The sequence below is a fragment of the Mixophyes fleayi genome, chromosome 2 (assembly GCF_038048845.1).
Source record: "Mixophyes fleayi isolate aMixFle1 chromosome 2, aMixFle1.hap1, whole genome shotgun sequence".
NCBI lineage: Eukaryota > Metazoa > Chordata > Amphibia > Anura > Limnodynastidae > Mixophyes > Mixophyes fleayi.
The window spans coordinates 247,806,829-247,822,552 of record NC_134403.1 but is presented as its reverse complement, the minus strand read 5'-3'; positions in this window follow the sequence as shown (position 1 = coordinate 247,822,552).

Below are 15,724 nucleotides of genomic sequence, written 5' to 3'. Positions count from 1 at the left end.
AGAATTGTGCCATGTATTATTATTAGTAAAAGAAGTTTATTGTGTCCCTGTAATGGCTTAGTTTCAGAAATCCTAAAAGGAAACATAAGGTTTCACATGTATGTGCTATTAGTAAGTTAGATATCCTTTATGTAGAAACAATGGTTTTAGCTAATTGACCCTGGTTGCAATGAGGCTATAGAGTTAGAACAATACAAAAGACTAGAGATAACAGTTGCAGCTAATGAATGTATGCAGTCTGAGTATCTTGTTTTTTGCTGTTTTTATTTTGTTTCTCGTTGTTGGTTAATGATAAGGATTGAAAGTAAAGAAATGAAAATGTTTTGTTTGTTTTCTGATACTAATTAAACTTTGTTTTTGTGTTTTTCTTCTTTAGACAACGACACCCAGAGAGAATTATATTTATTAAATATGGGAATACAGGAAAAATGCAAAATATTTCCCTTAAAGACAAAAGTTAACATTGGGTCATACATAAGACACTTTTTCTTCTAGAGTGGCTCATGATAACTTATTTGGCTGAGATTTATTATTTAAAATGAAGTGTGTATATACTCTACTTCTAATGTTGTTTTTATGTATTCCAGGAAGACACACATGGGAGATACAGAGTATGCGTCCCAAGTGTTTATTTTACACTTCACTGTTATAGCCACAAGTCCATCACAGTTTGTATAGTTATTGTGATCAGAGATATTGGGTTCTTTATGAACTAATGATGGATGACACTGGATTGGATGAGTAATGTTTCCCTGTCATCTTGCTGTAAATCTCCTTTTCTGCTTTCCTGTTTTCCTCTCTTTCTGCAAGTCTCTTCATTATTATTATTCTTTGCTGTGTTATTTCCGGTTCTTACACTTATGACTGTCAGTATCTCATTCTTTTCTTATAAACAGGTACAAAATACATAGACACTGTCCCAAAGGGTTATATACAACCTCAATATCAGGACACAAGCCTGGAATGACTGTTTGCAATCTTTCAAACAAAATAAGGGGTGCAGTATGAAAAGTAGTATTGCTGTATCCTGATTTGTTTATATCAGCAGTGTATAAAACTAAATACTTGTTCATTCATTTCTTGGTAACAAGACATGAGGGTGCAAAAGGATGGATCACAGTCATGCCAGACAAAGGTCCAATACTTGAGATATTGTCTCACCCACGGGGCTAAGACTTTTTTTTTTTTACAACTGACAGAATCAGAGGTACACACATTACACTGACATAGTCAGGAAGATAGCTAAAGGTTGTGTTTTCATGCTTATAGAAGCTGCTGATTTTTAAGCAGGAGTTTTGTTGTGGAAATATGATTCAAGTTTTATAGATTGCATGAGGTATCTGCCCTTCTCAGCCCTGCCTAAATTACATATGTGTCCTGAGCAAGGTGTACAAAGTGTCTCTCTAGATGCACAAAGAGTGGAAGGAGAAGCAGAGACTAGCTGAATGTGAATTAGGCAGACATACAGATATGCATGACTGTGTGGAACATTTGAATAAGACTTTTTCCACAAGACCTGACATAAGTGACATCCTTTAGAAAATGTTACATTTTCATGTTTTATATTTTTCATAGACATGCAGGGCCGCCATCAGGGGGATACGGGGGGTACTGTTGTACCGGGCCCGGGCTCACCAGGGGGCCCGGTACAACAGCTCAGCAAAGACTTACCTGGGGCCCGCCGCTGGTCTCCGCTATTCTGTCTTCAGCCTGGCTGTCACCGTGACAGCCAGGCACCAGGATCCGATCGCAGGGGTGGAGGAATCATTCCCCCTGTGATCATGTGATCTGTCACAGGCAGAGCCAGGCTGAAAACAGAATAGCGGAGACCAGCGGCGGGCCCCAGGTAAGTATGTGTTGCTCATGGGGGAGGGGGGGCGCTCATGGGGGGGGGGTTGCCCGCTCATGGGGGGGGGGGCCCGGGTGGCATGGGGGCCCGTACTGGGCCACATTTTTTCTGAAGGCGGCCCTGTAGACATGTACTGGATATTATTATAAATGCCGAAGGTGTTATAAAAAAAACTGACCCCTTTTGCCCTCTTCACTTAGCCAAGTAGCTGAACTTGTGTGATCAAAAATAGCATGTGAGTTGGCAGAGGGTAGGATAGGGGGTGACTTTGAGGCGACAGAGGAACTTTTATGACAATAGCAGGACACGAGTAGCGCACTCATATTACATGAAGGACTTTTGACAGTGACACAGTTACCAAATGAAGTAGCTGTTATTCAATCTAAAGCCTACACACATGAATATGATCCAATATTACGTGACAATAACATGGCGGACGAAGCTGTCAAGTGGGCAGCAGGTTTAACTGACAAAACAATTTTTTGTTTTGTTTTTGAGATTGTAAACACACAAGAATTAGTTAAAATGTAACATTTGTGTTCCCTGCAGGAAAAAGGTGGTCTGGAAGGCGAAGGGATGTGGTCAGGAGTCCTCTGGGCTCTGGAGAGATGGACGCGGTAGGCAGTGGCTCCCAGAATGTATATTCCAGGCCTAGCTGCACATGGTCTGACTCATCTGGGTAAAGAAGGTATGGACAAGCTGGTAAGAGTGCACTGGTGTGCACCAAACTTTTCTTCTCAAGTTAGTAGGAAGGCAATGTCCTGTTTTACTTGAGTGAGGGAAATGTTGGAAAGACAATACCAATGGAGCCATCCCATACACCTCCTACAGATAAACATTTTCCAGGCAAAACAAATCCACTTCATCCAATTGCCACCTTGCAGTATAGTATATACTGGTGTACTGATGTAATCTATATCTGGGTAAAGGTTCATTCAAATGTTTCTAATATTGCTGTGTCATACTCAGGATTCTGGTTAGTAGATATGTTATTCCTAGAGTTATATAGAAAGTTATAGGGCTATTCATTCTTACTGGTAATAACTTTTAGATAATGAGTACAACATACGGCCTGTGATAGTAAGTTACATACTCTTTATCAGCCACAAGCCAGTAGGAAAATAGAGTAAACAGTACTATCTAGGATGAATTGAATAGAGTGATAGTTGAAACTAGATTGGAGTGGCCGGAAGCTTTGGCCACTAATCCTCTCCACTATCAGAACCGCTCTTAAACCGCCTCTTAACCTGTCACCTTTTTAAATACTTTTGACAAGCTACCTCACTTGATGTTAGATTCTTGAGATGAGTTCATAATCGAGACTGTTGAAAATCTGAGCTCATAATGGAGAGACTGTTCAAAATCTTGTAAAGAAGAGAAAATAGTGAGGTAGCAACAAAGAACGTTTAAAACATATAACATTGTTACATTAACTGTCATGATGTTGGACTGGGAGAGTATGTTATGGACTGTGACTGGATCACTTATAAGTAACTTATGTTATAAATGTATTTAAAGGAAATCATGCAGGGCACTTATTTTTGAGATAGTGCATATTTTGGTATAGGAAATATTTATTTCTGAGACCAGGGAAGAAAATGCGTTTTTTTCTGTTTTAACCTTGCTAAAGGAAATGCATTATTTCTGATGTATACATCTGGTATAATAAGCCTTTGCTTAGAAATTATTTTGTATATCTTGGTGTAAGGAAATGCCTTGTTTGGGGTTTGCAACTATTCTTGGGGAATTCTTTTCTTTGGAGGAAATGTGCCTTCTGCAACTATTGGAAGAAAACACCCATGCTAATCTCATGTTGATTAGACCTTTTGATGTGAGTGTCCAATTCCCCTTAAGGGAAAGGAAGGGGTAATTAGACTTGCTGTCAGATGTCCACTATGTCCAAATTAAGATGCAGGAAATCACAGCAAGGATTTAGGATATCACAGATAAACATAAATATTGTTAGCTTTGCATTACATGTAAAACCATGTTTGGGTAAACAAATTGCATCCTGATTCTAAAAATAGCCTGTGAGGCTGTGTCTAAAACTGTATGAAAAGAGAACCCTTGTAAACTGAAATGTATCATTCTGATGTTCCATCGGACCTGACCATCGATACCTTTAATCAGTGGAACTGTCCTTGTCAGGACACTTGACCTAAGTAAACATCACTCTGTGCTTCAAGACCCTGCTTGACAACTTCTTCAATATTGCTGTAATCCTGTGACCTACAGATTAGACCCAAAATCTAATCCGTTTCCGGCTGTCTGAGGTTTGGCCCCAGCTTTCCATTACCGCCGCTCTGCCGCTACCCATCAGCTCTGGCCAGTGTGATAGGCCAGGGGGATCCATCCACAGCACCCTGATCCATAGTAAGCGGGCTACCAGCCCAATTGTACCAGCACAGGAGTACACTAGCAGCGACAGTTACCCAGAAGGAATGTGGTTCTGGATGCCATAAAGGAGTCCAGTGGTGGCAGCAGGCTCCTCCTACTGCAGCAGGAGGGTAGTATTCGGAATAACGAAAGGGGACGGTGGCAAAGTAAGCCCAACCAGTTCCCAGCAACAACAGACAGGGTGGCATAGGCGGTCCATCCTGTCACATGGACTGCAATTTCCTACGCTCAAGTCATTTGACAGACAGGTACCAAGTGTTGACGACCAGCACCACTTCCCAGGGAGTAGCAGACTGAGACACTTGGACCCATTCCACCCACTGCAGAGGAGTCAACAACCCGGAGAAGGTTCAAATTGCAGCCATGGATGACACTCATGAATCTGTGCCAGGAGACCCAAGATCGCAGTTAATAACACCTGAGCCAAGGACTTTGCAAAGACTGTTATCCCATCATGGAGCAGCGGTTTTCCTGTTTTTCCCTTTCTAGTGGTTCTCTCATTCTTATTCTCTTTCCAGGACATTCATTTTTTTTAATGGTGAACAGGTGATGGAGACTTGTTCAGGTAGTGATACTGAGGATGTGCGGGTGAAGGAGATGTTGATAGCACAATTGGTCCAGCCAATTATACTATTGAATTCAGGGATAAAAGAAAAGTTTTACTAACCTTGGAGACAGTTTGAGGGGCTATTGTCTGAAGAATATTGTGTCTGTAAGTACTGTGACCCCATAGTTGAAGAGAGGTGCATCCAGTGATGCCAGTCCAGTAATAATTTGGACTTGAGCGGGGATCCATGAGAATGATTATCATTCTTTGGTGGGTAAGGTTTTAGACCAAACTGAATGCTGGATGTGCTCTCATGTGCCTCAGGGACTAAATTAATTAGGACTAGTTCTCTTTCCACAAAATATTTTTGAGGTACTCGAATTATGGGCTGAGAGGCCAGTAATATGAAAGATAATATAGCCAGGTCCCTTAGTTTGAAGTTCCCCAATATTAGGCAGATCGATCACTGTTTCACATACAAAGAAACTTGAGTAGTGGGAGACTGGATAGAATGAACAGCCAATTGCCTGCCCCCCCAAGTGTTGATGAAAATCCCATTCATATTATTAGAGTGTATTTATGGTTTAAGGATAACATAAATAAGATTATGTTAACAGATGTAGGATGGTGTTATTTGTGAAAATGTATTGCTTAAATGTCATATAACCTAAGACATGCCTTGGACAGATGGACACGCTAGGCATAAGAAACTTTACTAAAATATTATGTATTGATGTAACATTTTATTGTACCTTATATCCTTCCGAATAATGTATTACATATGTTGGTGAAGGGCATACAAAAGGTTAACTGCGAGCTCCAAAGGTATATGTTCCGTAGAAAAAGAAAATGGTTTTTAGAATTGTGACTCTCTTTTATGGCAACCTGACTGTTATCCAACAACAGTGTGGTTGTACTATGGGGGAATATACATTACAGAGAATGAAACATACTACAGAGATCCTGCAATAAAATTTTAGGGTGAGTGTTGGGTATACTCTGAAACTGTGGCCTGTGGAAGTCAAATAATTGGATGGAGTAACCAAAATTGATTAATATTGTTTTACTGTGAGATTGTGATTAGTACGCCATGAGTAATGACGCAATTGCACGTATTAATAACACACACATTTACATTCGCACTTACATTTGTAAATAGTACACATTTATTAAGGTTCCAATCCACATTTATTTATTGGTAAAATGTATTAGAGATTATATATACATAGATAAAACTATAATAAAAGGTATTTATGGTTCAGGTCCTCTAAAAGGTAAAGAGTTTGGTCTCATAGTAAAGCTTATTTCACCATCATTAACATGGTTTCGATAGAGTAGCAATCGGAAGTTATGAGCAATATGAGATTAATACGCAAAAGTACTTTGTTTATGGGTCAGTTTAAACTGGTTATTTGGCGGGAAGACACGTAGGCAACAGTTGGGAGTAAGTTGCCCCCCCCACCCTTGGAAAATATCAAATGAACTGACCTATAACCAGCAGACAACCGGAACATCGTTAACCCTGGACCAATGAAGACCTCTCTTGGTGTGATCTGTGTGTATTCGTGACATCATCACTGTTTTGTTAACGGAAACTGCATATAAGATCCCTGGGCCAGTGTATTTTTCTCTCTTCCTGACAACATGATTGTATCTGAACCTGGGCCCAGTACACGCTTTGCAAAAATGTAATGTATTCGGGTTTATACTTTCCTGTTTATTGTTATATATTTTATGCTTCAGCGTGTCTTACTGTAAATCCTGCTATCTTTTGCTATTAAATCTCTTTGTGCGTTGCAACCACAATAAATCGCATTGGACAAGGTTTATTAGTAGCAATAAAACAAACATTACAGCTCCAATGGGGGTAGGAACTAATGAGAATGCATTCTGTACAGCACTGCGGAATGAGTGGCACTATATAAATAGCGGATGATGATATAGTCATGAACTTTAATGTTTACAAGGTAAGCAGAGACCTGTAAATTCCTGGATGTAGCTTTTGATGCAATCTGAACTTTTGGTGAATTTGCTGAGATGCTGAATTCTGGGATTGGGATCTGTGTCAACTGTTCTCCAATGACCTTATAACTTTTTCCAGACTTACAACAATTTGGCAGACAAAACTGCCAAATGTTTTTCTATATAGATGGCAGCACTCCCTGATGATTAAATGATGAAGCACAGTTGATTAGTAACCAATGGCTCAAATTACCTTATTTATTGATATGGAAGCAGTAAAGGAATACTTACATTTTCACACATGGCTTCTTGATGTCTGATTATTATTTTTGTTGAATAAATAAGGATGAGTAAAATTGGTTATGTGGTATTTGCCACATGAGATTTGTCAAAGTCGTATAATTGGATGAACGAAAGTATATTGGTTAATATTGTTTAAATTGTGCGATTGCATTCAGTATGCCACACCACACATGGCATACTGCGATTGCACGGTAAAATACGCACGTACACACTCGCATTACAACATTTAGTTATTTATATAATTCATATTGAATCTATTCTACAGTGATTTATGAGCAGATAGTATTTAGTTTATTATTAGTATATATATTATGATTATATGTACACTTCAGTGTTATTTAAGGTTCAGGTTATAGGAAATGTGTCATGTCTGATATATTAATCCCCTTTACATCAGCAGCTGTCCGGTGCATTTGGCGAAGAGATCGCACATTGCATACTCTAGTTATTGATGTTAGGGAATAAACCTTTAATATGATGCTGACTATAAAATGCTAATAGACTAGTTGTAACTGGAGTCGTGGTGGTAACAAAGAAGCACATCCCCTGGAGAGATGACCCACATCTTTGGATTCTTTAGTCTGAACTAGCCTATGACCTGTTTACCCTGGACCCACCCGAAGTCTGGACCTTTAGAAGCAACCCACGTCATCTGCTTTGTTCACTCTGTAACACTGAATGTATATATATCATAGCTGCGCTCCCACTAGCTCAGTCTCACAATAGTAATCGCAAAGTTTACTGATAGTTAGTATCTGTAAGCGCTGCGATCGGACCACATGGTTATTTAGTGCAGCCGTGATTGCGACTTGGGAGATGTGGGAGGAAATACGCTGCAACCACTGATATTCTTGATTGATATCGGTTGCTAACAGTGGTAAAGTACTCAAAACTAGGAAAAGCAGGGTATTGCAAAGTTGGTACTTGTCTGATCCCAGTTGTGTTAGGTTGTTTCTCCAGTGAGTACGCTGACACTCGAGTGTTATTGTTTTGTGGTACTCAGTAGCGTGGAATTGAGGGGACGTACCTGTTGAAATCGTCCAGGGCCAAGAAAGACATGGCTAATTGTGTGCTGCCTAATGAATGGCCGGTTGGTTCGGCAAAGTATGTTATGCATAATAAATATGGTGCATATGCAACGGCATACTATGACAAATGGGTCAAGATGACCCGGGAGTGTGAAACATAGGTAGTTTTGACTCAGAGGTGTTAAATAATGTTAGAGATAAAGTGCGGTTGATTAAATCAACAAAAACGAGAATTGAACATGATGACTGTTTAAAACTGTGGCAACAAGAAGGGTACACGTGGCAAGGGTGCGCGTGTTCAGCGGAAGTGCGCACAACGGAAGTGAGCATTACAAAGCGTGGAGAACTGAGCACATGCGCGCCCTCGCCGCCAAATGCGGTTGGGGTGGTAGGTACAGCCAATACCAAAAATGTGAAGAATGTAATGAGTAAGTTGTATGATGTCTTAAGTAATGTTTTAGAAGAAGATGTACCCACAGTCATTTCAGCCATTGCCCATGCCAGTAACATACACGGACAAGGAAAGGGAACGGTTCCACCAGCAGGGGCAGCGGCTGAAATTGGTGAGAATAATGTAAAGGTTATGAAAGGGGGAGACATTCATTGTACTGCAACAGCAATTCCAGCAACTAGTTCAGAACATAGTGATTTGGTAGGCTTACATCCTGTCCGCACAACAGCAGTTCCCACTGGGAAAGCGGACAGAGATGGTGTAATGACCATGAAACATGTAGCAATGCATTTTCCATGGACTAAGACGGAACTATTTACAATTATCTCTCTCTGCTCTTGTAGAGATAAAAAAGACATACAGTCTCAGTAATGGGGCCAAGACATATTTTTTGACATAAGACAAACTCAGGGATATACACACTAGATTGACATGAGTTACAGAAACAGTCAGGAGTTTGGTGTTATGTGTATAGAAGTTGCTAATGTTAAGCAGAAAGTTTTTTTTTTGCGTGGAAATACGATTCATGTTTTATAGATTGCATATCTGTTTCGTTTTTGTTGTGTTTTGTGCCTCCTGTACAAAAATGTGCCTTTATATGTATGCACAAAGGGTGGGGAGGACAGGAGATTGCTGGAGGTTAGACATACAGATATGCATCTCTGTGTAGAACATTGGAGTAGGATTTTTGCCACAAGATATGACAATGTGAAACCCTAGAAAATGTAGAATTTTCGTGTTTTATATTTTTTCACTGTTAAACTGACATGTACTGGATACTGTTATATTTGAAGAAAGTTTTATAGAAATAGACCTCTTTGTCTTTCTCACTTAGTCAAGTAGCTGAATGTGAGGTACTGAGAATGGCATGTGAGTTGGCAGAGGAAAAATCGATTGATATACATTTGTCTTCAGCATTTTTCTAGTCTAGGGGGCGATGTTGAGTTGACTGAAAAATCTTTTTATAGCAATACCAGCACACGAGTAGGACACTACATAGAGGACTTTACACAGTGACACAGTTACCAACTGAAGTAGCTGCTAGTAAAGTCCACACTTACACACGATCATAAATGGCTGTCACACCAGGGCAAATATAGCTGTCAAATAGACAGCAGGGTTTTATGTGACAGCTAACAAATCTATGTTTTGTTTTTCGTTGTATTGTTTTAGTTTTAAAATGTGAACACACACACGCATACACATATTGGTTAATATATGAAGATTTGTGTTACCTGTAGAATTAACTGTCTGGAAGGCAAAGAGATGTGGTGAGGAGTCTGGTGCACTCTGGAGAGATGGACAAGGTAGACCAGCAGCTCCCAGAGTATATCTTCCAGACCTAGCGGAGGCAGCACATGGTCTGGCTCAGATGGGTACAGAAGGTATGCGCAAGCTGGTAAGAGCATATTGGGGTGCACTAGACATTTCTTCTCAAGCTAGTAGGATGGCAAAGTCCTATCTTGATTAAGAGAATGTCAGGAAAATGATACCAATAGAGCCATCCCATATGCCTCCTGCAGATGGGTTTTTCTCCAGGTAAAACAAATCCACGTCATCCAATTACCACCATGCAGGATCCTCAAGTATACACTGGTGTACCAATGAAATATGTCTGGGTAAAGGTGTATTGAAATGTGTCTAATGTAATACTGTGTCATACCCAAAGCTTTTGTTATTCAATGTGATAGCCCTAGAGTTATAATAAGTGATAGGGGTACTCATGTTATTGATAATAAATGTATAATGTATGAGTAGTGGTAACAAATTACATACTTTCGATTAGCCACAAACCAGTGTGAACATAAAGTAATGGTACTAGGTAGAACGAATTGAATAGAATGAGAGTTGGAACTTGATTGAAGTGGTTGATAGCTTCGGCCAATAGTCCTTCCCCGCTACCAAAGATCACTCCTGGGCTGCCTCTTAACCTGTTGATTTTTAAAATGTTCTTGATCCCTCTTGAGATGAGATTATGACCGAGAGGCTAGTTTAGACCTTGAGAGGGAAGGTAAATGGTGAGACAGCAACCGAGAGCGTCCAAAACACTGTTTCCTGAAAAGTCACACTAACTGTCAGGATGTTGGATCGGGAGAGTAAGTTGTGGAGCAGTAATTTCTTAGGCTCAGGTTATTTGACAGACAGGTACCAGGTTTAGGCTACCAGCATCACGACTTCAAGAGTAGCAGAGACACGCTGGTGCCCATTTCACCCACTGCAGAGGAGTCATCACCCAGAGAAGGGTCCAAGTGCACTCATAAATCTGTTCTGGGAGGCCTCGAATGCAGTTAGTAGCACCTGAGCCAAAGGCTAAGACAGTTGTCCAGCATGAAGTCATAGTTTTCCTGTTCTGTGTTTCTCTCATCACATTCTCTTTTCAGGACGATCAATTCTTTTGATTATTGAAAGGTGACAGAGGCTGGTTCAGGTAATGATATTGAGGAATTGGAGACGAAGGAGAAGTTAGTAGTATAATCGGTCCAGCCAATTACTCTATTCCATTCAGGGGTAAAAGGAAAATTTGGAAACCCTGGAGCTTGGAGAAAGTGTGAGGGGCTATTGTCTGAGTAGCATTAGGTCCGTAAGTACGTTGACCACATAGTTAAAAAAGAGGTACACCCAGCGATGCCAGTCCAGTAATATTCGGACTTGAGCAGGCATCCTTGAGAATGATTATCATTCTTGGGTGGGTAAGGTTTTAGACCAAACATAGTGCTGGGCGCGCTCTCACGTGCCTCAGTGATTATATCAAGTAGGACTACTTCTCTTTCCACTAAATATTCTTGAGATACCCGAATTATGGGTGGGAGGTCACTAGGGTAAAAGTACAACACCTAGGTCCCTTAGTCTGGAGTCTCCCAATATTTTGCAAGCCGATCACTGTTTCACGTACAAAGAAACCTGAGTATTGGGAGACTGGGAAGAACGAGCAGACAATAACCTGCCCACAAGTGTTGATGAAAAGAACTGATGACATTATTAGAAGTGTATATTAACGCAAGCTGAAGGAGATTGTATGACATTATTGATAGACATAGGATGATACTATTGATGAACATGAAGTGTTTAAATGTATTCTGAGCTTAAAGACATGCGTTGGACGGATGAACCTGTTAACGTAAAACAACTGTAGTAAAGTATTCTGTATTGATGATACATGTTCTATTGTACCTTGTACCATTCCAAATAATGTATTACATGTTTTATTGCACCCTTGAAGGGCATTCAAAAGGTTATCTCCAAGCTCCAGAAGTATACGGTCTATAGTAAAAGGAAAAATTGTCTCGAGGATTAAGACTCTCTCTTATGATAACTTGTTTAGAGCTACAAACAGCGTGGTCATACACCAAGGGGGACTTGCATTACATAGCAATGAAACATGGTACTGAGATCCTGCATATAACATCTTTAAGGTGATAGTTTATTATACTATCAAAGGGTGGAACTGTCAAAGTCGTATAATTGGATGAACGAAAATTATATTGGTTAATATTGTTTTATTGATCAATTGCACTCAGTATGCCACGCTACACGTGGCATACTGCGATCGCACGGTAAAATACGCACGTACACACTCGCATTACAACATTTAGTTATTTATATAATTCATATTCATATTGAATCTATTCTACAGTGATTTATGAGCAGATAGTATTTAGTTTATTATTAGTTTATATATTATGATTATATGTACACTTCAGTGTTATTTAAGGTTCAGGTTATAGGAAATGTGTCATGTCTGATATCATATTAATCCCCTTTACAACAGCAGCTGTCCGGTGCATTCGGCGAAGAGATCGCACATTGCATACTCTAGTTATTGATGTTAGGGAATAAACCTTTAATATGATGCTGACTATAAAATGCTAATAGTCTAGTAACTGGAGTCGTGGTGGGAACAAAGGAGCACATCCCCTGGAGAGATGACCCACACCTTTGGATTCTTTAGTCTGAACTAGCCTATGACCTGTTTACCCTGGACCCACCCGAAGTCTGGACCTATAGAAGCAAGCCACGTCATCTGCATTGTTCACTCTAACACTGAATGTATATATATCATAGCTGCGCTCCCACTAGTTTCAGTCATTCTCTGACCACAGAACTACTGTCCACCGGTACCCGTGGGAGCGCAGCGGTATGTATGTATCTTTTGGTATTGGCTGTACTGTACTGTATTATATAATAATCATGTATTGAACTGTTAACTTTTTACATCTGCTAAAATAAATTACTTTGTGCCTTGGAAACACAATACAATCGCCTATGCAATGCTTATTTGGAAACTATAGAATCACTTTAATAGATTAGATTTATCACATTTTAGGATGATTGTTAGAGTGTGCTTTCTTTTTCATATGACTTTATATTTTCTTCAGAAGTGAAAGGGATTTTATGTGGTAGCATATTGGATTAAATATTTTTTTTATTTTATGAATAGGATATGTAAATTGGAAAATACAGTTTTTCAAAATTCTTTCCATCGTTTCTTTTATGCAATTTGGGCAAATCCAGAGAATTACCAACAATTTTTTAATACCTAGTACTCCCAAGTATGATGATGACACTTATTTGGTTTTCTCAAAGTTTGAGGTAAGTATAGGGCAAGGAGCAATGGTATAAGGGTTTCTTAACTTTTTTTGCCACACAATTTTCTTGCAACAGCAATTATTTTGCATGAATCTATTAGTAATATTGGGAAGCCTGATTTGCGTTTCTTATGTTTTTCCATGTATATTTTCTCATGGTTTCTTAAGTATGTAAATGAGCCCTTCTATCCAGTATGGAAATCCCTTTAACGTCACGCATTTAACACAGAGGGGGGTCACACAGAGTTGAACACAAGTAGCTATTTTGAGCGCATGTTGCATCTTTTTTCCAATGCACATGCTCAGAAAATAGTCACATGGAATACAACTGAGTGGGCTGAATGGGGCCCAAATGGGTGTTTTCGGTGTTCTCCAATGTACAGTAAGGGTGTATTGATGCTACTAAGATCAGATGCAGACCGCTGCAGAGTTAAACATTTCCTTAGATGTGTGCAACTCAGTGTTCACTTTCTTTTTATAATCGTAAGGGCAGGAATCATTCTGGTCTTACAATGTCACATATTAAGCAAGTGTATATACATCATATGGCAGGAATAAATGAAATATCACAGTGAATAACTAAATATACTGACAATGTCAGTGAAGAAATTGTAAAGCATGACAATGGTTGTGCAATGCAGGTCTGCCTAATCAACTTGACAATCGCAGAAAGCCACAATGAATTCTGGAGTTTTATCAGCATACTGTATAGCAGACTATAGGTGAAACTATCCATGAGCTAAAACTTAAAGATGGCCATATTCCATACTTGCCGACTTCTTTAGGTCGGTGTCCGGCAGCTGCCAGGGGAAGGTGGGTGTGCGGAGGACGGGGCTCAGCAAATCGCATCATTTTGGCCCTGTCCCAGCGACATAATGGCACAAACGCGTTATTTACAGTTGGGGCGTGGTCAAATTCCGCGATTCTCAGCATTTTGGATCTAATTCTGCCACCTTCACTAGGAAGTGGGCAGATGCGGGAGGCTGCTATACTCTCCCGGGATTCCGGGAGACCTACTCAGAATCCGGGAGTCTCCGGGACATTCTGGGAGAGTTGGCAAGTATGCCATATTACATCATAGTAATTGCAAAATTTTTAAAAAAACACAAATAAAAAAGCCCCACACATTTAACATAACCTACTGTCCTTCAAGTGTACACTATGGGACATTTATAACAATCACAGAGAAACCATTTAAAACAGTGCAACAGAGAAATAATGGGCCAAAATTTGCACACGCTGTATTTACCATTTTTAGAAAACCTGCTCTAATTACCACCGTTCTACAACAGGTCTGACCTGAAGAACCAAAAATGCATAAATAGGGCTAGTTTTTATTTTTCAGTCACAATAAGCTTTTCACATGAGGGTGAGAAAATGTAAATTGCCAATGCACAGTGCTTCATAGGTTAGTACTAACCCTATTGCAAATTAATTCATTCTACATGCACAACCACATTAAAATTTACTGTTCATACGCTAATTTGAGCCAAATTTCACTCATAAAAAAACAGCAGGTCCAAGCAAACAAAGATAATTAGCAGTCTTAGGTTTGCTTTTCAACCAAGTTTGATAAATTATAAGATAACACCAATAACAGCAGTTCTCTAAAACTCCATACCTTATTAGCCTGGATATACACTACAGAAAATTTCTCCCGCTGTGATATCATTAACGATTTTACCAACGACTTAAAGTCCAATTCCTGTGTACACACTATTGATATTTTACCTTCAGATCTGTGCTCTTCATCTGTCATACCCATCAGCTAAAAAGATCGTGATTCTGCACACTCCATAAAGATCTACATACACTGCTGGTTGTGAGTGGGTATACACTGCAGAATTGAAACAACATCGTTCCATCGTTGAACGAGATTTTTGGTCCAGTTTAAAAATCAAACGATACGGTGTGCTTTGGAGTGATAATCGTTTAATCGTTCATTGTTGGAGTGTACACACTAATGCGATATCGGGCCGAACAGGTGGGGCCCGATAAGCATGTGAAAAACCTGTAGTGTGTACGCAGCCTACATTTTAACTCCATTAAAATCCAGTTTTGTCTCACACACCTGAAATGCAAAATTTGTCAGACTACTTGTGAGTTTCCCATTGACCATGCATCCACTTTTTGTCTCAAGGAAAATAAAAGATTTACATATATTTTATCACTCACTTTTTACAGGAACTGTAAATTGTCCAATTACTATCCTTATACTAAAGGAAATATAAATTCACTTCACTTGTTTTAGTATTTTTTGACTAATTTTGATATCCCCCTCTATTCCTAAATTTCTTTAGTGACTTTTATAGAACAGATTAACTAATTTTCTTGATGAAGTTCACCTACCTTACCCTATACAAGATGGTTAGGGCCACCATTAGGGTTGTACATTGAGGAACCATGTAGGGGTCTCTGGGGCTCAAAATTGGGTTTTTGAGCCATCAGACTCAATGTTATAGAAAAGAACCTGCTAGAAGCTGTAATTAACTACTAACCAGGTTCAGCATAGATGCTTCAGTTAAATAGTGGCAATACGTGGGAACAGTGCAACTGTTCAAGCCAATCAAAGCAGCCATACAGAGTATACAGAACAGCAAA